The sequence below is a fragment of the Lissotriton vulgaris genome, chromosome 5 (genome assembly GCF_964263255.1).
Source record: "Lissotriton vulgaris chromosome 5, aLisVul1.2, whole genome shotgun sequence".
NCBI classification, from domain to species: Eukaryota; Metazoa; Chordata; class Amphibia; order Caudata; family Salamandridae; genus Lissotriton; species Lissotriton vulgaris.
This window is the reverse complement of record NC_141693.1, coordinates 598,232,833-598,256,816: the sequence shown is the minus strand read 5'-3', so window position 1 is coordinate 598,256,816 and position 23,984 is coordinate 598,232,833. Positions and strand designations below refer to the sequence as shown.

General features: G+C 46.0%; 1 protein-coding gene across 1 annotated transcript in view; it reads right to left on the bottom strand.

Annotated features, from left to right (window-relative positions):
- The window catches only part of LOC147711300 (SPARC-like protein 1), a 703,822-nt gene that overhangs the window by 586,909 nt on the left and 92,929 nt on the right, over positions 1-23,984 (bottom strand). The window lies entirely within an intron of this gene.

Below are 23,984 nucleotides of genomic sequence, written 5' to 3'. Positions count from 1 at the left end.
CAATGTGTAAAAGGCAAGAATATTTTGGAATGGTTTGTGAGTTTTGATATAGTTTGCTGGACGCATACTTTGAATGACATTTCTAGGGGAGCTGCTTTAAGTGAGTTTCTTTCCAGTGGAAGGTACAGCTGTCATTTGGTGAATGCCCATGATTGATTTAACTAATTATGAGCTGATGAAGGAAGCTCTGATAAAATTGTTTGGGCTGAATCTAGATTAGTACTCTCATATATTCAGGGAAAGCAGGAGAGTGGATGGTATTCATTTTGAAACCATGATTCATGATGTGACGTGTGATTGGAATAAGTAAATAAGAGGGATTGAGGTAAATGTGTCGCTTCTGAAGGTAACAGAGCAAATAAGAGAGGAGTGCACTGCCCCATTTAGGTACTATCTCTCTAACTTAAAAGAAAATGATGCAAATAAACTTCCATTGTTAGCAGACATTAGCTCACAGAGTTAACAAAGTTCTGAGCACAATAGTTCTCAGCCAAAAGTGAAAAAGGACTCTCATTGGACTGCTTCCAATCTAAATGATAAAGGCCAAAGGAATTTCCGAGACTCCAGAAAAGGAATCAGTTTCTTAGGCAGCAATGAAACTACAAGGCGAGGAATGAAGTTTCCTCTGCTCCCAAAGTAGTGGCTTGCGATAGGTGCCACATGGATATGCATTCAAAAAAGAATTCTCAGGTGAAGAATTCTCTACCTGCTCATGATAGGCAGTGTGATTTCTCTGGATAATGGGACTTGAGAAAGCCCTGTGGCATTTAGCCTTTTTCAAATGTGACTCAGATTACTTGATTACATATACATACCATGGAGTTGGGCTGGAAGCAGGTATCAAGGGAGGGAGGAAGGGAGGTCACTGCCCTGAGAGATATAGGTACTTATGGTATTTTTGCTAAGAGGACGAATCTCAAATTTGAGGAGGTTCTCACTGGTACCAATGGTATAGGTCTGGAAGCTAGTGGGGACAGCATGGAGAGTCTGCTTGCTAAAATGTAATTGTCAAGATGGCCATGGTCAATGTAGAGGTAAGACATTACCAGTGTATTGGATATCTTTTAGTGAATTCTTTGATTGTGGCTGGTATTGTACCAGAGCCAGAAGCCTACATGAACTGCACAGTGTCAGCTTGTTGAACAGACAACAGGCTGACTTTTAGTTTCATGAAGAGGCTATGACCAATCCATTTTTTGCAGAGGCCAGAGAAGTGTAGGGAACAGATCTGCCAGACTCCCAGAAGGCACATGCAGCAGCACCCATCACACCTGATCCAGATGGAGAGGAGGAGAATGTACCTGATGCGGGCCACGTTTTGGAGTCTGGGGCACTGTCTGAAATGCAGGGTTTGTTAGTTACCGTAGGTCTTATCCAGAAGGAGTTCTCACAGGCACTGTTTACGGCCCTGCAGTTGTGAGACTTCAGAAGGAAGCCCAAGAACAGGTCACCAAGGGAGTGGTTGTAAGACTTTACAATAGCTGGAAGGATGGACTGCTTTTTAGTGAGTCTGTAGAAGCTGTGGAAGAGACTAGTAGTTGTCTGGCTTGGTTTCGAGCCAGAGAGTAGAAAAAAACCTGGTAGCCATTCTATTGCATAGTACGTTTTGTTCTTCACTGGTCTATAATAATCCATTAGTGGGTGACTTGGGCATTAAAAAACCCAGAACAGCTTGGGCTATTAGTATTACTGGTTAGGGATGCACAAAGACACAGAGAGTTTCTGTATATCCTGTGATATGTTGGGAAAAAGGCTCACTGTGCAACTGGCGGTGCTGCTTAGAGTTGGTGTACCACTTAAGTGGGTGGGCTTTAACATTGTTGGTCGCTTGATTCCCCACTCCGTTATCATCAGGCAACAAGTACTTCTTGGTTGTGGTGGATCATGCTATCTACTACCCCGAGGTGATATCTCAGACTAGTACCACTGTTAAGGCAGTTGTGATCTCACTCCAAGAGATCTCAGCAAGGTTCAGATTTCCCAAAATGGTGATTTCTGACAGAGGAATACATTTAAACTATTCTTACATGAGAGAGAAGTGGGAGCACGCTGGCATTACCTGCCACTATTCCAATATGTACCTCCCGCAGACCAATTGTTTGGTGTAACAATTTCATAAGACCCTTAGGAACACAATGGGAACACTTCCAGAGAACCTGAGGAAAAAGTTGCACCTTCTCCTGCAATGCCTCGTTTTCCTATGGTGAAATTCCACCAAAGTGTTTGGTTCAGTCCCTTTGAAATTCTGTTTGAGCATCCAGCGCTTGACCCACTCACCTTAGTCACAGATGGTTGGGAAACGACTTCTGAGTCACTCCAGAAGGCTGTGGTGCACAATTTAGTTGGCTTTAGGATACTGGTGGTATGGTCCTCTGTAGAAGGGGTAGAGCTTGCCACTAAACTGACTCCTAAAGAGCAATATTAATTTATATAGGTTGTAGGTGTCTTATCATCGTACTGATTCATGGGTTGAAACAAATGTATAAGATATAAAACGTGGGAGTGATTGTGCTATCCCATATTCCATAGCTCAGCCCGAATTAGCGGTGATTCCTAAGCAATGTTTTATGGACTTCTGTTGTAGTAGGACCAAGACTGATGTACACGTGACCCTTTGAGCTGACAAGCTGGTGGAGTGTCTGGGTGCTGCCTACATTTGGAGTACCTTCGATCTGGCCAGTGCCTTTTGGCAGGTCACATTGGCAGCTTATGCCAAGGAGAAGCCTGCGTTCTCTATGCTGAAAAGTCAGTATCAGATTTAAGGGTTGAAGTGTACCCCTGCCACTTTTCAGCACCTGGTGAACTGTGTTCTTTCAAAGCTTGATAATCTCTGCATTACCTACTTTGTAGACACTGGCACCCCAGATTACCATTTTATGTTGGCCTGGCTATTTGTAATAATACTTGTAAACTTGTTTTTATACCGGCTTAAAGCACTACTAGAGCCTTAGCATTATTGCACATTTACATTTTTTTAAATGCACTACTATGTTGTCATACTGTGTTGCACATTGCATAGTTAGTATGACTGTTCAAGCAAACATAGCCATGTCTGAAGGTGGCATGACCAGGCGAGAAACAATTTAGTGAAGTAATTCTTTTTCCATCGCTTCCTGTATCTTTGTTTAAAGCCTTCTCACATTTCTCACACAGGAATAGCTGGCAACTGCTTGTTAGTGTCTATCTGGAGTTTTCCTTTGATCACGTATCCTGTTCTCTGCTTGTTGCACTGAAAAAAATAGTATGAAGGTATCGCATTTTTTAGGTCTTGCCTAAGACAGCACATGTGCTGTCTGTTGCAAGACATATTGTTAGCATACAGTGGGCCTAGATCACACCCATTGTTTACCAATTGTTGCCTTCACTGTCACTCTCATTTGCTTGCATTCCTTTCACTTCATGTGCTGGTTCTCCACTGGAGCATTGACTCATTACTGTGCTCTTCCACTGTTCACTTTTTTAGCTGATTCTTTTCTGATTTCATTTAAGCACTCTATGGGAATGCATGTATTTTCAAACAGTCTCCATTGTGTTTCTCTGCCCTTCTCCACTGAGCTCTGTGTTCCTCTCACTAACCCATATGATTCTCTCCCACTTCTCCTTGTTGCCTTCTCGCCCATGTGCTTTCTCCCCACCAGCTGCATGTTGCTGCTTTTTGTTTGATTCCCCCACCAGTGTTGCTTACCCCACCCGCACACCTAATTTTGTGTCTGCCCCCCACGCAAGTCCTCCATGTTTCTTCTGCCTCTCGTCCCCGGTGTTGCTTCTGCCTCCCACCCATGCCTCTCCTTGTTGCATCTTTCCATATTGTTGCTTCTCCCCAGTGTGGGCACTCATCTTGTTCAGTTTGCAATTTTCTCAGCTGAGGCTGCCTCTATTCTCCCCAGACATATGCAGCAGATGAAAGTAGTCCCTCTGGTATGCTTTAGTTCTGTTACAGCCTCACACCTCATCTACCACACCATCAAATAAGGATATTATGAATTACACAGCCACTTAATTCCCTTGGTTTGCACAGCCGTTGGTGAGGATGCCTCCTTTTTGCTCCATGCACGTGTTTTTGCCATGGCTACAGCACCAAAATATCAACAGCTATTTATAAATGCGGTATTTATATAACACATAAGTAGCCCACACAGGATCAAGTGCCAAGTGGTGCTGAGTAGAAGGTATGTCCCAGGTTTAGTGCGGGCCAATGGCGCCACGTATCTCTAAGGAAATATGCAGTTCAAATATCCTGTAATACCTGAAGGGCACAGGGCTTCCCAGTTTGGTCGCTCACCTTTGAGTCGTGGACAGGATTAATGCATAGATTAAGGTCGCACCCCATTATGACATGATCAGCATCCCCCCTCTCCTTTATGGTCAGAAGCTCCCAAAGAAGTCTGGTGAATCTACTTTCGGGGAGTAGACATTCAGTAACAGTACTCTCTGGGTCCCCAGGTTGCCGGAGACCGCTACATACCTCCCCTCCTTATCACTAATGCAGTCAGCAAGGGTAAAGGGAACTGAACGATGATTTAAAATGCAAGTTCTGCAGGAATATGTACTATAGGTAGAAAAATATCTTTGCGGGCCCCAATAGGGAGCATAGGACAAGGAAGAGCTAGGAGAGAGTTGCGTCTCCTGTAAAAATGCCACCTTTACTTTGTGCCAGACAAGGTACTGTAGCACTAACTCCCCTTACTAGGATTGTTGATGCCCCTGATATTCCAGGTCATAAATAGAATCTCCAACCCCCTGGACGTCCTGATAAGGGACATGGGCTCATCTTATGGTCTCGGTGTAGAAATTGTAACACATCCAACTCCTTACTAGGTTAAATAAGCAAATATCCTGATAGTGAAACCTCCTGCAGGGTGGTTCCCTACCATTCAGTGGAGAATAAGTCTGAACTGTTCATAGCATGGAGGTCTGGAGAGGAGGGCCCAGGAGAGTTACCTATGTCTGGACGGTGATCCTTGGCATATTTTTTAAAGAAGGACAGTACATACACAAGAGAGTTGAAAAAATGGGGTTTATACAGTGCATCCACCCAGAGGCTGGCTGGGTATAGCAATCCTTAGTGTAAGAGCGTGACTTTTGCCTCCACAAATGTGCGATGGGCTTCATGAACTAACAAGGTAAAGTCAGGGTAAAATGATATAGTAGATCCTTGATATTGAATCTAACCTCGCTCCTGTGCCAGGCATAGTGCAGTGTCTCTCTCCCTGAAATCAAGCATTCAGGCAATTATGGGCCATGGTGTTGCCCACGGTGGAGGTCTAGGGCCCAGAGATCAGAGGGCCTGCTCCACCAGGAATGCAGATGAGAACTCCTCCCGTTCGAACAGTTCTGCCAGCAGCTTTTCCACATCTTACCAAAAGCAGTGGATTTGGCAATAATAGTAATGCAGAGATTGTTAGGGCACGATTTGGCCTCTAGATCTTTATTTTTATAGCCACAGTCTTACCTGCAGCTCTAGTTTCTCCAGCCATATTAACATGGATGTGGACCCATCTTCCAGTGTGGAGGTCCGCTTCCTCAAGCTGAGTCTGAAGACAGTTAAGGCGCTCTTCCATGCCATCCAACCTGTCCACCAAAGCATTAAAACAAGTGTCCATGGCCCTGAACCCCATGTGGGTCTCTGCCATCAAGGCCTCTGTGGTCGCCGTCTGCACAATCTCCGGGGCAATCTCCAAACCCACTGCCGCTCCAGCGGTGTTGCAGGCTCACAGCGCTTGGGGGCGCCCTCAAAAGGCAACTTCCGTTGTTTGGGGTCTGTGGAGCCCATGCTATTGATGATGCAGAAATAAGACCAGGGCAGGTCCTCTGCAGGCCACCACTGCACACTCCTGCCCAGGCAGCCCCACACCAGGAGACCAACAGATGCAGGAGCCTATGACCAAGCTCACCGGGCCACAGTGGGGCTGTGCCCTTTCACTCAGGGCCACAGCAGACTGCACTTGCTAGCCTCTTAGTGCAGTAGAGGATGCACACAAGCTGAGGCTCTCCCAGGGCCGGACCATGCCTAAAGCAAGAGCCAAATCAGATAAGGGTGATGTATGCAGCATCATAGCCAGGGGGACCAGAACTCACCATCCCTGCGGTCTGCCAGCAGCTCCAATTGCCAGGAGTGGTGACTTCGGCTCGACCGCAGCAGCATTCAAACATGAAGGCCCAGGCCACGTAGCAAGCATCCACTAGGTAGGACCTCGTGCCACTGTCCAAAACGGTCGCCGAAAGTGAAAGCGCCACAATGCCATCCAGATGGTGCTCACAGTGTTATAGGATAGGATAGGATATATGTTTGTATAGCGCTCGAATGCCACGGCGTCTTACAACTAGTGTGCATAAAAATGGTACAGCCTGTGTTACCAGGGAGCTAGATCAGAGTAAACCGCCACATTTTCAGGTCCTTCCTGAAGGATTGCCGATTTGATTGGAATCTCATGGCTATTGGCATTTTGTTCCATAACTTTGCTGAACAGTTTGAAAAAGTTCTGTCGCCCCATTTTACCCGCCTAATCCTATCAATCTGGAGGAGGCCTATATTACTGGACCTAAGGGCACGAGCTGGGGTATAGGGTGAAAACATTTTTTGGATGTACCTGGCCCCTACCCCATACAATGCTTCATGAACTAGGCATAGGGCCTTGAATTCCACGCGCTGCTGCACAGGGAGTCAATGCAATGCTCTTATTTCTGCCTAGGTTGATTTATCTCTAGGTATATTTAAAAGCAGCCCTGCTGCAGCATTCTGTAGGGACAGCAGCTTTCTCGTCTGGGTTTTATCAATCCCCAACAACAGGGCATTGCAATAGTCAAGTTTGGATAACAGGAGAGCCACCACCACCGTCTTTTGTAATTCCTAGTTCCCCAACTGGTCTACCAGGACTGAAATGGGTTTGTGCCAGCTCGCAGCACGTCGCTTAACATATGGCAACTGTTTAGGGTGATGAGTTGTGATACTAAGGACTGACCAACAGCTGGCTGTGTGGTGCTGGATTTGGAGAAGGCCTTCTACATGGCTGAGTGGTCTTTTATGTTTGCCGTTCTTCACTGATACGGATTTGGACCCTATATACTAAGTCTTATTGGACTGTTGTACGTGCTCCCGACTGTCTGATTGTGGGTGGGTTCTCTTTTCACTGAGCCTATTTTTATTGGGCGGGGGACTCGTCAGAGATACCCCTTTTCCCCCCTGATCTTCGCTTTGGTAATCGAGCCATTGGCAATGGTACTACGTGCCTCAGCATCATATTGGGGGATACCCCTTGGAGATGGTATACATGCCGTTTCGCTTTATGAAGACAACATCCTGCTGTATGTGCGGGATGTTGTCTTAATAAAGCGATCCCCCAGGTCATCCCTGCCACGTTGACATCTTTTGCATCATTGTATGGGCTAGGGGTGCACTGGGGTAAATCTTGTCTATACCCGCGTAATCCCACTAAAGTGGATCCAGGTTGGACAGTGAATGGGATGGTGGTGAAGTGGCAACCAGTGACGTTCAGATACTTGGGTGTTCTTATCTACCATAACTCACACGACCCTCTGGATGGTAATATCATATGGGCGGTTACAGCGCTTAGGTCTCAAATTGACTTCTGGAAGACACTTCCCCTCTCAGTTAAAGGTAAGGTGGAGCTAATGAAAATGGTAATGTTACCACGTCTTCTTTATTATTTTACTACCCTACTGCTCCACCTACCAGTGTCCTTCTTCCGATTTCTTGAGAAGATCGCCCGTGATTTTATCTGGAGCAACTCGCGATGCGGAGTGGCAGTGACGAAGCTGCATCTTCCCCGCTCAAAGTAGGGGCTGGCTCTGCCCTACTTTGAGCACTACTACCTGGCGTCTCAAATTTTGTGGGTGGTGAAATGGGTGGAGCAGATTGATTTGTCATACTTGGCACAGCAGGATCCTCCGGTTTCCCTAGACAGGATCCTTTATTTATTCCATTCCTGTAACAAAATGAATGAACCTCTCACTTTGTTGCTATCGATAGCATGGAAATGTTTCCGCAGGGCACTGCGCCTTTCTAGGAATGTACTGCCATACGCACCTGGTGTACCTCTACTGGGGATGCCGACCTTGCGGGGACATGTTTGGAGTATGGACCTTGCCTCATGGGTGGCAGCTGGTGTGACCACTTTGGAGACTTATATGTAGACGATTCATTACGGCCGATTCTTGATCTCGCGAATGAAGATGGTGTACCCCCCGGCCAATTTCTGAACCATGCCTCCTGGATAGCTGCGATTAGACATTGGTGGGGAAATGTGACTCAGGAACCCATGACAAAACTCCTAGATCAATATGTGTATGTTATGGGCACAGGATCTCACTTGGTGAAGTGGTTCGCGGACTCGATCAGGGGACATACTTTGTCAGATTTAAAGCTGTTGTGAGTTAAATGGGAGGCAGAATGGGAGAGGCCTTATTCAGAAAAAGAATGCTCCATGGTCCTGGATAGTCCCAAGCAGGTTCCCAGAATCCTGTTTCAAGTTAATCCAATGTTATATTGTGCATAGGGCATATCTCTCCCTAGATAAAATCAATCAGTACTTCAATAGACAAGATGAGTAGCTCATGTCCCGATAGTGTGTTGATATGCTGACTGCAACCTCTGCCCACTTTACTGGACGACATTTACTCCTAGTAGATGGATTGTGAACCTTAAAGCAGTTGAAAAGACTTTGTTCTGACGCTAGGAGACGTTGGTTGTCCTCCCTCCCTTCCCCTGGCTCCTACCTCCCTTCCCTCCCCTTCCCCGAAAAGTGGGTTTTATTCTTTTGTTGTTGGTGTTTTCATATAAATGTTTGAATCTATACAATGCTCCACGTGATATGGCGGAGTGAAGCCATACGAAAGGTGATTATGTACATTGTTACATGTTGCATAAATTGCAGTTACTTTGCGCCATGAGGCATTCATTCAGATTCTTGACGGCGGGAGGACATGGCTTGTTGGATAGGATATGCTGAATGTTATTGCCTATATTATTTATGCTTACGGATGTAATCAAGCAGTTATATCATTGCATACCTAACTGGAATTTCTGTTTACATATTGGTTCCGTATGGTGCTTTCTTTGATGATGCACTGCTTTGTATTCATGTATACAAAACAAAACATAAAATCTTTAATAAACAAATCAACCAAAAAAAAAATAACATCACTCATAATTGTCAACCACATTGCTGTGACCTTGGGACACAATGCCTGTACCCCATACAAGAGATAAAGTGAAGGTCGGTTAGAGAACATTAAAAGGTGATTAATAACATATACCTTCTAAGAAAATACCAGTCAAAAATAAGAAAGTGTCAGAAAAAAGATAGGATGTAGCCAACCCTCCGACAGTTTGGATGTTCGTACAGTCTGTATCTGACACAGTTTAAACACGAAAAAACAACAAATGAGCATTGATCACCTCTGATAATGGGTCATACCTTACAAAACATAACTGACCATCCCAAATGAGGACATATGTTCTGACAGCAACTCTGTCATCGCATCACTCCGATTAAATGTATGTAGGAAATGTCCCTTGTGGGGAGCCTGGCATACAAGCCTACATGGAGGACACATTTTATTAGAGCTCCAACTCTCACACCCAGTAATTCTGTAACATCCGGTCCCCACTCGGGCTTCTATCTTAGGCATAGCCTAGTCAGTGAGATTCGGGGGGGGGGGGGGTGTTCATCTCAAATTTCTAAACTAAAATAAGCTTTGGAATGCAAGGTGGGTAGGTGAGATGACCAAGGTTTGGGATGGACTGTTTCCATGAGAAACAGGATCAGTACAGATTTGCATTAGGTGGGCCTCTGTTTTTATGGTTTTATGAAACACTCTATTGTAGTCTCCACATCGCTTTTGACACTGACCTATATCGATATTTTATGGAAGCTACCCTCCCCAACCTCGATATTGAACACAGAAGCATCTTGGAGGTGACCTTAACAACGGATGAAATAGCTGAAGGTATTTCCCAACTAAATATTGGTGAAACATCTGGCCTAAATGGGCTTCCAATCAAATTCTTTCAGGGTCTTTGCACAATCAGTGATATAACCACTGCTTGATCATTATTCAATCCAACACAAAAAAATGGGCAGCTTACCAAGAGATCTCAAGAAGGCACACATAGTTTTCATCCTGGAATCTGATAAACCATCTTATCAATGTGCTTCCTATGGACCCATCTCCTTAAACAACTGTAAAACAATTATTTTTACAAACATCCTGGATAACTGACTAGCTACTATTATCATCAACCTGAACTACATAGTGGTTTTATACCCAACAGGTCGACCAAACATAGTACTTAGAGGGTTTACAATGCTATTACAATGTCTGAAAGACTGTACGGTTCAGCTGTTATAGTAGCCTTTCTTTGAATGACCTTTTCTCTTTACCGAAACACCTTGGGGGTTGGCCAGAACTGCATTACATGCACCAAATTAATATATAGTGTCACAGTGGCATGAGTGCGAATACAAATTATTGTCTGAACCCTCTGTTTTACACAGAGGAATGAGGTGGGGTGTCCCTTGTTGCCTCTGCTCTTTGCCTTAGCTGTCAAACCACTGGCTCAGCACATCAGGCTCTGTGACCCAATATAAGGCTTCTGGTGGACTGAGGAGACTGAAGAAAATGTGTCCCTCTACGGTCTATGCCAATTAAGTCCTGTTTTGTATCAGCAACTGTGAGACTTTCGGTCCCAAGACGTACAAACACTAAACAGATTTTGATAACTGCGGGTCTCAAGGTGAACTGGAATAAAACCAAACTGCAACCTTTCATTCACATGACCATGAGAGACTCATTGTCAGACCGAGAAGGGATTATAACTGTTGATAGTAGTTGTAGACATCTAGGCATCAAGAGAGTCAATAATTGATTGATTGCCCATGCTGAGAACCTGCTATGACTAGTTGATCAAATAGGAAAGGACACACTGCTTTGTTTTAACCTCCCCACTCAATATTTGGAAGAATCACCCTAGTTAAAATGATTCATCTTTCCAAAATATTATATCCATGTTAAAATTATCTATTTTGGATGATATCTAAAACTACCCTTACTTCACTAGTTTGGCAGTTGAAAACGTTCATATGGTTGAGGGGGCTTCCGGGGTGGCATTTGCCAAACACTATAAGTCCAAATATGATAGTGGGTTCGGAATAAGGGACTGTGGATTGTATTGTAAAGCGACCCATTTACTTGTGATTAATGATTGGATATATGGTCCAACAGATGATCCTGCCTACAGGGTGGAGTTGTGGGCTATGGCTGATTGTTATCCACTGCACCACCTATGTGTTGCACTGCTGCCATCCCATGTGGCACATCTCCCCAAGGCCGTCTCAGGTGAGCGGGACGTTCAGCACTTTTTTCGCGAGTCAGGGCTAGGGAGAGTCGGCGGACTGTCAAGCTCCCTAATTAGTCTTACCTACCAGCGGCCTGCCTGCCAGTATAATGTCCTGCACCGCCATTCTTCTCCACTGTGGGTCCTGCATTGGAGAGGCTATTGACATCTCCTTGTTCCTGGGGATTCCTGGGTCCCTGAAATCCTTCTGCAGGAACATCCTATGCTCAATCGAAAATGGCCACCCTGCCTTCACTACTTATTTGAGGGCTTCCAAACCAACATGGTGGCACCTTGTTTTGTGATGTAATTTCCTGTTTGAAAGGTATATAATGGAGGTAGTCCTTTCTTCTTTTCGTTTTAATGCTCCCTTGTGCTTTAGCTATGTTTCCTTGCTTCCAATTCCTTTCCAGGAGGTGTTTGCAATGAAGGAGTTCCTGCTATCCTCTGGCATCCTTCATGTCTCTCTCTCCCTGGTCTTCCAGCTACCGGAGTCTTTGTATCACTAGGAGGTTTTTTGTCCTTGGGCTTTTTCCTCCACTTGGGGCTCCTTCCTGAAGGCACTATTTACTAGACACTACCTAGTGTCAGTGGCAGTGTGGCAACTAGAAGGGGTCACCCCTACCTCGAACAGATAAGGGCAGTCAAAACCAGGGCCTTCCAGTCTACCTGTCGTCAGAACCCTCAAGACCAGCGTCAGTATCCTGACACTATGCTGTGATGGCCTTCCGCATGACTTTCCTCCTGCTGCATACCGCCCTTAAACAAATTAAATTGTATGATCGAATCACAGGCAAAACTCCTCTGACACCTCTCCTAAATTAAGAGAGGAATGGGAGGGACTCCTTGGACCGACTATGAGAAGTGGATCTTTGCACTGGTAGCCCAAAGAGAATCAGCGATGTCTGCTTGTTATCATCTGAATCAATTTAAATACCTCACCCTATATATCTTACCTCTCAGTGCCTTTGGCTAATGCAGAGAATTTCAGACCCATCTTGCCTTAGATGTAAAACCGAGGTGAGTGAAAATAATTCACAGGATGTGGTCATGTGGAGTAATCCATGCATTTTGGAATTCCGTGCGAGACACTTTGGGTTTACAACTTGTTTTAACCCCAAAAATGGTACATCTAAATTTAGTAGAAGATGAGGGGTTTACACACGCCAAAAAGGCCTTACATTAGATTGTGGTTTGGTTATTTGCAAAAGAGATATGGTACAGAAATGAATAAGCCTCAACTTACCTTGCTGAGGCCAGTTCTAGGATTTGTTGTGCCCTGGGCAGAAAATAAATGCGAGACCCCTCTAATTTGCATACAACATAACATCACAGGAAGTGATTTCACAGGAAGTAACCATTAATTCTTTGGTAGTGTTGGAGCAACCTTGCAAGAAACTACTCAAATAATGAGGAGATCAGTAAAACAGTTAAAAATATAAATAATACCATTAATAAAAGAACTGATATGTTTTAAAGCTCCTTTAACTGGAAATCCATTACCATAGTCATACCTGTGGAAAATCTTGTTGCCCGGTCTCTCCAAAATTGGTGATATTACTACGATGTTCACTTAAGAGATAAATAGTGGGACTTCAAGTGATTCCGAAAACCTCCCTTTACACCAGCACCAGGGAGGTCCATAAATAAGGCATTTGGTTTTCATCAGACACAGGGGATCAATAGAAAGGGATATATGCTGGATTGGGTGAGTGTTTTGCAGGTACTGCGCGAAGTACAGAAAGCTCAGATGTCAAAAGAAAAGAGGAGGGGACAACACAGATGTCTTGTTTAGGTGGGGTGTCTGACGTATTGGCAGGTAGAAGCACCGAGGCTGAACTACACCAATACACTCATCACCTCTAGGTGCTTCAAAGTGTGATGTGCCTGGCTCTGAATAATACATTTTCTCAGCAGGGGCGGCTCCTTTGCTATGGCGGAGGAGCATTGCCCCATTCCTTTCTCGCAGTGCGAGAGGCAGAAACATACAATGGTAATAACTTTTAGTTATTACCATTTTATGTTTGCATTGCGGGTGGGCGGGGCTGTTCTGCTCCCTGAGCAAGAGTGAAGTTATGTGCCCACTCTTGAGTGCACAAAGACTGTTTGGTCGGCCCTCTTGGGCCACCCAAACCAGTTATGCGCACTCTGCCCTTCTCCAAGCAATGCAGCCTGCATGGAAAGCGTGCCCATCCCATAAGCCCCTGGCTGGACGCCATCCTGGCCAATCACAATGCTGCTCACAGCATTGTGATTGGCTTAGTGGAGGGAGCCTGGATGCCTGCTTCCTGTTCCTGTCGGAGGCAGCAGAGAAGGCGGCAGACACAGCTTCAAAGTTTAATTTTTGTTTTTAATCAAACCCCCTCCACCTGCACGACCTACCCCGTGACCCCCAGCAGCTGACCCCCCCCCCCCCCCCCCCACCCGCGAGCGATGCTGGCAGCGACTTACTCAGATAAATTGTTGCATACCCTAGTGTGGGCTGTTAAAAGCAGCTGAGTAAAGTTGGACATTTTGAAGCTTCCATGGTCTGCCGGATCTCTTTTTAGGGTCGAGCCTGCGAGCTACCCCATTGTGTTCAGCAAAGGACTTTCATCCCACCCACTGCTTAACATTTGTTGGCTCCACTTTCAGTCTTCTTTGCTGCCTCCTAACTGACCAAGGCAGCCTCGGTTTCCCTTCCTGAGTCCATCGGACTCTCCTCTCCGGGGAAAGGAGATGAACGGGGAAACCTTGTATTAACTTCTAACAGGCGCAGGGTGAGATGGCAAAAATTCTCCAAGTCGGAAGAAAATATTGGGAAAATTTACAATCTCGTCCTCCCAAGATTTGAGGCTTTGGAAGAAGTAATTAGTCACTCCAGTGCCCAGGACCTATCTAAAATCTTACCTTCTATACACGAGGACTTAGTGGGAACTCTGGGTGAGGTCCTCTATCCAGAGGTACCTAAACCCAAGCACAAAACTAGAACTTCCACTTGGTACAACTCTGACTGCAGAAAGGCCAAATCTGATCTTATTGCTGCAGTCAAAGAGGGTGCTCCCCGTAATAGGGTGTCTGCTTTGCGGCAACTTTACAAGGACATTATGGCCCGTGCGAGGTCAGACTGGGACTGGGATAGATGGCATGATCTCTCAGCAGCATTAATAGCGAAGGATGCTAGAAGATTTTGGTCTATAGTCTCCACTGGCTCAGGGGAACCCAAAGCCGCGGTTGAGCCCAATATAGCTGCATATATATGGGAAGACCATTTCGGGAAACTTTATGCAGACGAGCTAGAAAACACTGATGCCACTATTGCGGCACTTCTTTCCCTCCCTGGGGATACTCTGGAGTTTACATTAGGGGAAGTGGCTAGTGCAATAGATGGCTTAGCAATGGGCAAGGCCCCCGGCCTTGATAAATTACCTGGTGACCTCTTTAGGTCCCATCCAGAAATGTGGGCGCCGTATCTCCTTATCCTTTTCAACTCAATAGCAGGTGGAATGGCGATCCCCTGCACTTGGCTGGGGGCAGAGATAGTCCCTATCTTCAAGAAGGGCTGTCCTCTGCTCCCATCCAACTACAGGCCGATCAGCCTGATTGATGTCCCTCACAAGATTTATTCTTGACTTTTACTAGACCAACTTATGGATTGGATGGAGGAAAATGAAATTTTAAGTCCCCTCCAGGCTGGCTTCAGGAAAAATACGTCCACCATGGACCAAATCTTCCGCCTCGTTCTCCTTTATTGGAAAACGGTGACCATCGAGGGCGGGAGATTATACATGGTGTTCGTAGACCTGAGGTCAGCCTTCGACCTTGTACCACGGAAAAAACTCTGGGAGGTCCTGAGGGAGATGGGAGTACCCATTAATCTACTCCAGGCAATCATAAGACTTCACCAGGGTAACTTCGCCCAGGTACGTTGTGGGAGGGGTGGTGTTCTGACACAAAGGTTCCCTGTCTCCCGAGGGGTTCGGCAGGGGTGCGTACTTGCCCCAACTCTTTTTTGTCTTTATGTGAATAGTGTCATCTCGCATTTAGCCAATGTTGGAGACAACGACGCCCCGGTTCTGGCAGGTAGGAGGGTACCGGCAATTATGTTTGCGGACGATACCCTCCTGCTTTCCAAATCGCCCATGGGTATTCAGAGAACTCTGGATGGCTTTGATCTCTTCTGCAGGCAGTTTGGCCTCGAGATCAACGCCGGGAAGACCAAGTATATGATCTTTAACCCCTCCTCCACAACCAGACCCAACCCGTCCCTAAATTCTATAGTTTTAGAGAGGGAAAAAAAATTTCAATACCTGGGCGTTACCCTTCAAGAGAATCTGTCATGGTGTCCACAGGTTGCAAATTCGCGATTAAGGCTATCTCAACTGTCTGGGGCTATCCTGAAGATTACTAACACCTCAACATATAAACCCATAGCCCCCGCAGTTGAGATGTACAAAACCCAAGCAAAACCTGCTGCATTATATGGCAGCGAACTCTGGGGACACCAAGCTGCAAATGAGTTGGTACGTGTGGAGAATAATTTCATGAGGCGTCTCCTGGCCCTTCCAGTTGCAACTCCATTACTTCCCCTACGTCTTGACTTGGGCTTATCATCTATCAGGGAGGATGCTGAACTTAACCCTATAAGATTTTGGCACAGACTCTGGTCAACTAAGGAGCTTATCCACTACAGGAGTGATCTTGTGCATGTAATGAACCTAAACGTCAATGACAAGATCCCCTGGCTAACTTTTGTTAAAAAAGAATTGTTCCGGTTAGGCCTCAGTGAACTGTGGTTGGCCCCCGAAACTGGTTGTATCAAGGTCCCTCGGAAAAGCCTAGCGAAAGCCTGTAAGCAACAAAATCTTGTAACCCAAATGACTGCACCTAGCACTGGCACTTTAACCCATTGTTTTACCCAATCCAAAAATACTTATAAATTTGAATCTTTTCTGGATTTTATTTATCCGGTCGCAGCAAGGAAGCTTTTTCTACAGTGGCGATTTGGAACCCTCCCCCTTAAATCCTTTACGAGTAAATGGACCAATGGAGGGGATAAATTATGCCCTGGCTGCAATTCCTGTGATGAGGAGGAAATCCATGTCTTATTTTTCTGCCCCACCTATAGGTCCCCAAGGAAGTATTGGTTGGTGCCTTTATGCAGAAACATGGCAATAAGAAACTGTTCCACTTCTTATAGAATATTGAAATCTGACTCCTCCCCTCACATTGTTTTTGCAGTCTCAAAATATCTGTTCGCCATGTGGCGTATTAGGTCCAAGTTGATTAAGGCTTCACCAACATAGGATGATAGTTCCGGCCACTGTCTTAAACTAAATTTTAGCCCCTTATGGCAAAGTTTTTATATCAATATTATTTAAATTGAATTAATATAATTGTGATGTATCTTTTTATCCACTTTTATCTCATCTAACCTTTACTCCCAAAACTTGTATCCATTGTATTATATGTACCTAATGTTGATGTAAAATGTTGTATGTTTTTTTATGCATCTTTTATGGTCTTAATGGCCGAAATAAAGATCTTTTGGATTGGATTGGATTGGTTTCCCAGTTGTTGTTCTAAGCTGATCGCAGTATCCTCTTTCAAGAGGGTGTGTTTGGCTGGGAAAATGCTGCTGTGCAGTGCACATGAACATCACTCAAAATGCGCGTTATTCGGGATAAAAATGAGTGGCACGAGGCACTGACGTTACAGTCCCCATCTGCCAACCCCGTGGCGACCTCTCTGTTTCCGGTTTCCAGCAGCGTAGTTCTCCTTCTCACCCCTGTGTCCTCTTCGATGTCAATTCTAGAATAGTTCTGCTGCCTATCTCTTTCTTTATCTTTTGCTGACTTTTATTTTGCATGTTGACTGTTAAACAGTTCATTTAGACAGATTTTGGCCTCCCTTCTGGGAGCTCTTCCATAAACGTCGACTTCACTGCATCGCTTAAATTCACAGGGATTAAGTGTCGTCCCTTCACCTTGTATAGTTTTGTAGCTTTCACTGGTCACCTTGCATATTTTTATAGTCTTCAAGGTTAGCATAAACGATTTTGTGCTGAGTGGAAATCCGTCATCACTGTGTTGTGGGATTGATGGGAGTATACGTGCCAATAGACAACACGTGTGAGGTGTGTAGTGGATACAAACATTTAATCCGACGCCAAGTTTACTTTTTAGAATCTTTTGATCTAATTCTTTGTGTTTTATGGCGTTTAACGTATTTATCAAGTACGCAGCAGTGCTACTCGCGTTCTGTTTTTTTCTAACACATATACCCAGTCATAAAATCCAACCAAAAGGTTCTTGAGCTATGGATATTTCATAACATTTTGTTTGACTTCTGAGTCGGAAAAGCCTCTTCAAAGGCATGTTCTCAAAGGAAGGTCACACTGTTACAGTCTTCGTGCTACATAGGGCTGCGGACTGGTTCCATTTGAAGCGACGCATGATTGAAATAGCAAACGTGTCAATAAGGAAGTCATAAGCAGTGTATGAATGGTTTCTAATGGTTGAGATGTTTGAAATACAGCACCCAGTATACATGAGCCTTTTAGTTACTTTCTGAAAAATTACCCGTTTAATGGTAGGAGATCTAGTGACTTTATTGTGGGTTTTGGAAACAAAAGACAGAAGATTAAATCCTAGCCTCCTACTTGACCAACTTGTGGGATCCTGATATTTTGCAACACAATTGCTACCGCTTCAAAATCGGTAAAAGAGTTGTGTTAAGCATTCTCTGCCTCTTTCCCCTTTGCAACAAGAAGTTCCTAAACCTCCATAATTCATTTTGCTTGTCCCAGATACTTCTATTTTTTTTAATGCATATTGTATGTTTCAAATTGTTATTCTTTTTATCTCCTAAAAACTCGTATTGATACATTTTTTTCATCTATAGGTCATGCTTATATTCTTAATACTTCTAATTACTATTGTTGTCATTACTATTATTGACATTATTGCCCTTTTTCTCCTTTTCTGTTATGATCTTATGTAATATCCTTATTGATTTACCATGTCTGTTTTTGTCTTAAATTGCTTTAATAAAAAAAAAGATCTGAAACTGAAAAAGCATGCACACAAACTGGATATTCTTGTTTACACTTAAAGATGAATGGGCGGTGAGCGTAAGGCATATTATTTTCTTGAACTGTCAGCCTTCAAAAGCAGGCATTGGCAAAGGCAATAGGTCTTGCCTTTGAGACCTCTTACCTATGCCAATGCATGTGGTGATGCTGTACACCCGTGGCAATGTGCTGTGCAGCATTGTCAAAAGGAAAAAAAAAGCTTTAATGTGATGTGGCTAAATCATTTTGTAGGCGCACGCATGTGTGCATGTGCACTCAATTACACATGCAGGCCTACAAAATCATGTGCCTGCAATTTTTTTTATTTAGTGATCTTAGATTGATCAGTGAATTAAATAAAAATAAGTTGCAAAAAAGTGCTTTTCATGTCAAGTCTACCAGACAGCTGTGAAAGACATATTGTGGGCTTACCCACAACAGAGAGGGGCTTTCAGCACTCCGATTGCTTACCACTGGTTGGCTTTACTGTCACTCTCAATTGCCTGCTTCTTATTCGATGGCTTGCCTTGTCCACCTTGCGTCTGTCCCTTCCCTGGAACACTGCCAATTTACTTGTATCCCTCCACTGCTCACATTTTAGGAACAACATTTTCTTTTGTCTTCAGCACGCCACAAGAGTGCATGTATTTTCCAGTTGCCTCCAAAACATGTTTCTTTTCTCTCCAACCATGTGCCCTTCTCCCTATCCCCCTGCATGATGCACTCGCTCTCATGAGATCCTCCTTCCACATTGCTTTTCTCACCTTTGTAGCCCTCCCCCTGCTCCATATGGCTTTCTCTTTCCCTTTTGTTTTTCTCCCTCCGTGCGCTCCATGTTGCTCTCTCTCTGTCGTATTGTCCGTGCCGTCCTTTTTGGTTTCCACACCTAATATCCTAATGATGCTCCCCCAAGCATGCCACTGTGTTGCATTTAGCCCACCTGCTTTAAAAAGCTTTAAAAACAATATATACTTTTACACATGTATTTATTTTTATTCAGATCGGTAAATAAAAAGGAAATAACGTCTGGTTCATTTTGTAGGTGTGCGCATGTGTGGCGCATCCAGCTACAAAATAAAGTGGCTGGCCATGTCAAGGGATTAATTTTTTTTGTCTTCTTGCTGGGCGGAATTGGGGATGCTGTACAGCATACCTGAACATCAAAGGTGAGACTTATTGGTTTTGCCAATGCTTGTTATATTATGCAGCTACTCAGCATCAGCACAAAGCGAGCTGGTTCAATTACGACCTCAACTGGGAGGAAGCTCTCCCGGTGAGCACACATGTTAATGTTAATGTTAATGGGTGTCTTATATAGCGCTCGGCTACTCCAAGGAGTGTCCCGGCGCTTTCTGACCCATGACTGAAAGAAAAGGAGAGCAGGGAACATAACAGTTATTGATTATAGAGCCATGTTTTCAAGGCCTTTCTAAAGGCCAGTAGATTGGGAATGAGGCGCAGCTCGACGGGAAGGGAATTCCATAGTTTTGGGGCGAGATACTTGAGTCTTGCATAAATATTTATGCTGGGGAAGGGCACTTGTAAAAAATAACCTGTATCTCATTCTCTTAACTGAGGAGGAGTGGCACACCAAGTAGCTTGTACACTACTTTGCAGGGGCCCTTTTGCATAGGATGGCTTGGGCAAAGATTTCACTGTGGCAGCACAGGGAGCAATGCACTTCTGATATAGCCCCAGCGCCTGCTTACCTCCCTCAGCACCCCATCTTAGGGGGCTTATTAGGATGGCGGACGGAAGAGCGACCGCAGTCCTGGAGTAGGCGGAAAATGCCTTTTCCGTGTCCGCCTGCCGCGGTCATTCCGTCCGCCATATTAGGATAGTAAAAAGTGTCAAAAGTCTGTGCGCGTCGGAAGAGCACGAACCGCCGCCTAACTACACCCGACCCCGCAGCGGACGTAACCAATCCAGAGACACCGCCGTACGGACTGACGTCAACGACTGTCCCCCAAATCAAGATGGCGGAAAACACACATAAAACCGATGCGGAAAAACAACCTGCCTGAACACGGCGGATTCCCCACAGCGAAGAAACCACACATAGCAGAGATACCCACCACAAGCTGCTCGCCATCATGGACCCAGCGCTACATGCATTTCCGATACTCTTCGCGATCCACCACCTGCAAGTCATGGACCATCATTCACGACAACGCAGGTACGCAACACACCATTTGCTGTCTGAAGGGGAGTACCTGCCAGGGCCGTGACGTTGGGAGGGGGAGTGTCATGTTTGAGAAACCACATCACATCGCAAATAGATATCCACAATTGGAGTACACAAGCAGGAATGACAACGACAAACCACTACACATGATTGACTTGCTTTATTAGACATAATAGGGGTATAATCACTGAGTATGCAAGAGCATGGTCACTGGGTACAACAGATCAGGTACATCAGAGGCAGCACATGAGAGGGCAGACTGCAGTATCAGAACATCAACAGGGCATTGTGGCCAACAGAGCAGGTACATCAGAGGCAGCACATGAGGGCAGACTGCAGTATCAGAACAGCAACAGGGCATTGTGGCCAACAGAACAGGGACATCAGAGGCAGCACATGAGAGGGCAGACTGCAGTATCAGAACAGCAACAGGGCATTGTGGCCAACAGAGCAGGGACATCAGAGGCAGCACATGAGAGGGGCTAAGTGCATCAACAGTCCATTGCATCGAACAGGTACATCAGAGAGAGCACATGAGAGGGGCTAAGTGCATCAACAGTCCATGGCATCGAACAGGTACATCAGAGGCAGCACATGAGTGGGGCTAAGTGCATCAACAGTCCATGGCATCGAGCAGGTACGTCAGAGGCAGCACATGAGAGGGGCTAAGTGCATCAACAGTCCATTGTATCGAACAGGTACATCAGAGGCAGCACATGAGGGCAGACTGCAGTATCAGAACAGCAACAGGGCATTGTGGCCAACAGAGCAGGGACATCAGAGGCAGCACATGAGAGGGGCTAAGTGCATCACCAGTCCATTGCATTGAACAGGTACATCAGAGGCAGCACATGAGAGGGCAGACTGCAGTATCAGAACAGCAACAGGGCATTGTGGCCAACAGAGCAGAACATCAGAGGCAGCACAAGTACGTGGTGCAAGGTACCCGTCCCAAGGACAAGAACAATCCAAGTCTGGTTACAATGGACAATCTACACACCAAGTCAAATTACATGTGAATGAAGGTAAATACACCTCACATCACGGAGCTGGTGGACTGCCTGAACTACTTGCCTCTGACACGCTGGTAGCACCAGAAACTGGAGTGTGAGACACAGCCACAGCTCTAGTGACTGACACATGAGCCATAGACCCAGACACACTGCCAGCACCAGACATAGGAGTGTGAGACACAGCCACAGCCCTAGTGACTGACACATGAGCCATAGACCCAGACACACTGCCAGCACCAGAACCAGGAGTGTGACACACAGCCACAGATGTAGTGACTGACACATGAGCAATAGACCCAGACACACTGCCAGCACCCGAAACAGGAGTGTGAGACACAGCCAAAGCTCAAGTGACTGACACCTGAGCCATCGACCCAGACACACTGCCAGCACCAGACATAGGAGTGCGAGACACAGCCACAGCTCTAGTGACTGACACATGAGCCATCGACCCAGACACACTGCCAGCACCAGACATAGGAGTGTGAGACACAGCCACAGCTCTAGTGACTGACACATGAGCCATAGACTCAGACACACTGCCAGCACCAGAACGTGGAGTGTGACACACAGCCACAGCTCTACTGACTGACACATGAGCCATAGACCCAGACACACTGCCAGCACCAGAAACAGGAGAAGGCACAACTGAGACAGTGCCACTACATGATGCATGACATCAAACAACAGACACCATGTCACTATCTGACAACTGAGAGTGAACTTCTGATGCGCCACTGGGAACACCGAAATGATGAGCCACAGGGCTGTATGGGCCAGGAGGCAGGGTGGCTCTGGGAGCTGGGGATAGCTGTACTGGAGCGACATCGGGGTGGTCAGGTGTCGATTGTGGTGTTTCTACGTTTCTTAGGGATATGTGAGGGCACCCTGGACATGACAGGACTGGCAAGTGGTGCGGACTCTAATGAAATATCACCCACCAAAGGTGGAGCATCTGCTGCTGGGGGTCTGCTCTCTGGGGACGTGCTGGACCCTGCTTGTCGTTTGCTGTGTGCCTGCCTTCTGGCCTCTGCATCATGTGTAATGGGGGATTTAACAACAGGGTACTCCTTCCTCTGCTTCTGACGGGCCTGGATGGGAGTGGAGGTATGGGGGTACTCCACCGCCGAGACATCTGTTTTACGTTCCTTCAACAACATCAGCCTCAGTGCAGCCAGGGGTGATGTATGCCTGTCCTTGATGGAGCTAGTGTCTATGGGAGAAGCCTTGTCCCTTGGATGTGCATTGGCCGTAGGAGGAGTCTTGTCTCTGGACTTTCCCTGTTCCCTGGACTGTGCCCTGTCCCTGGCAGCAGACGTGTCCTTTGTAGTAAACCTGTCTCTAGAAGACACCTTGTCCCTGGGTGTGTCCCTGCCCTTGAGAGATGCCCCTTCCTCTGTAGTTTGCCTGTCCCTGGGAGTGTCCCTGCTCTTGGGAGTGGCCCCTTCCTTAGTTTTGTCCTTGTCCTTGGGAGTGTCACTGCTCTTTTAAGATGCCTTAGTCTTTGTAGTGTCCTTGTCCCTGCTTTTGGGAGTTGCCCCTTCCTTAGTAGTGTCCTTGTCCTTGGGAGTGTCCCTGCTCTTTTGAGGTGCCTTTGCCTTTGTAGTGTCCTTGTCCCTGCTTTTGGGTGTCGCCCCTTCCTTAGTAGTGTCCTTGTCCTTGGGAGTGTCCCTGCTCTTTTGAGGTGCCTTTGCCTTTGTAGTGTCTTTGTCCCTGCTTTTGGGAGTCGCCCCTTCCTTAGTAGTGTCCTTGTCCTTGGGAGTGTCCCTGCTCTTTTGAGGTGCCTTTGTCTTTGTAGTGTCCTTGTCCAAGGGAGTGTCCCTGGACTTGGGAGTATCCCTTGCCTTGGGAGTACCTTTTGTGTTGGGTGCCTGGGTAGCATGTGAAGGCAATTCCCCCAACACCACTTGTGGATCCTGTTTGTGAACTCCAGTGTATCTCACGTCGTCTTTGGTAACAGATTTTCCTGTCCTAGGGGATGGTGTCTGTGCCTTCCATGCCCTGCCGTGCTGCTTGTGGCTGCTTCTAGTGCAATAACCTGTAAAAGAGTCCTGGTCAGAATATTCACTCCCCCCTGAGACATCAAGTGGTGTAGATGGGGGAACAGAAGTAGCACCCTGTCTATGCGACTGTACAATGGCAGAAGACACAGTGTTTGCCAATGACTGAACTGTCCTGTGTAGACCAGCAACATCGCCATGCATATCTTCCATGATTGCCACCACCTGCCCCAACTTCCTATTGTGGTCTTGGAATGCATTGATCATGTTGGGCAGCCCCACACACAGCTGTCGCAGCAGATCAACAGCCTCAGCACAAAGTGCACTTTGTGTCACCGGGGCAGGGGTAGCGGTGCCTGCACCGAACGCCACTCTGCTC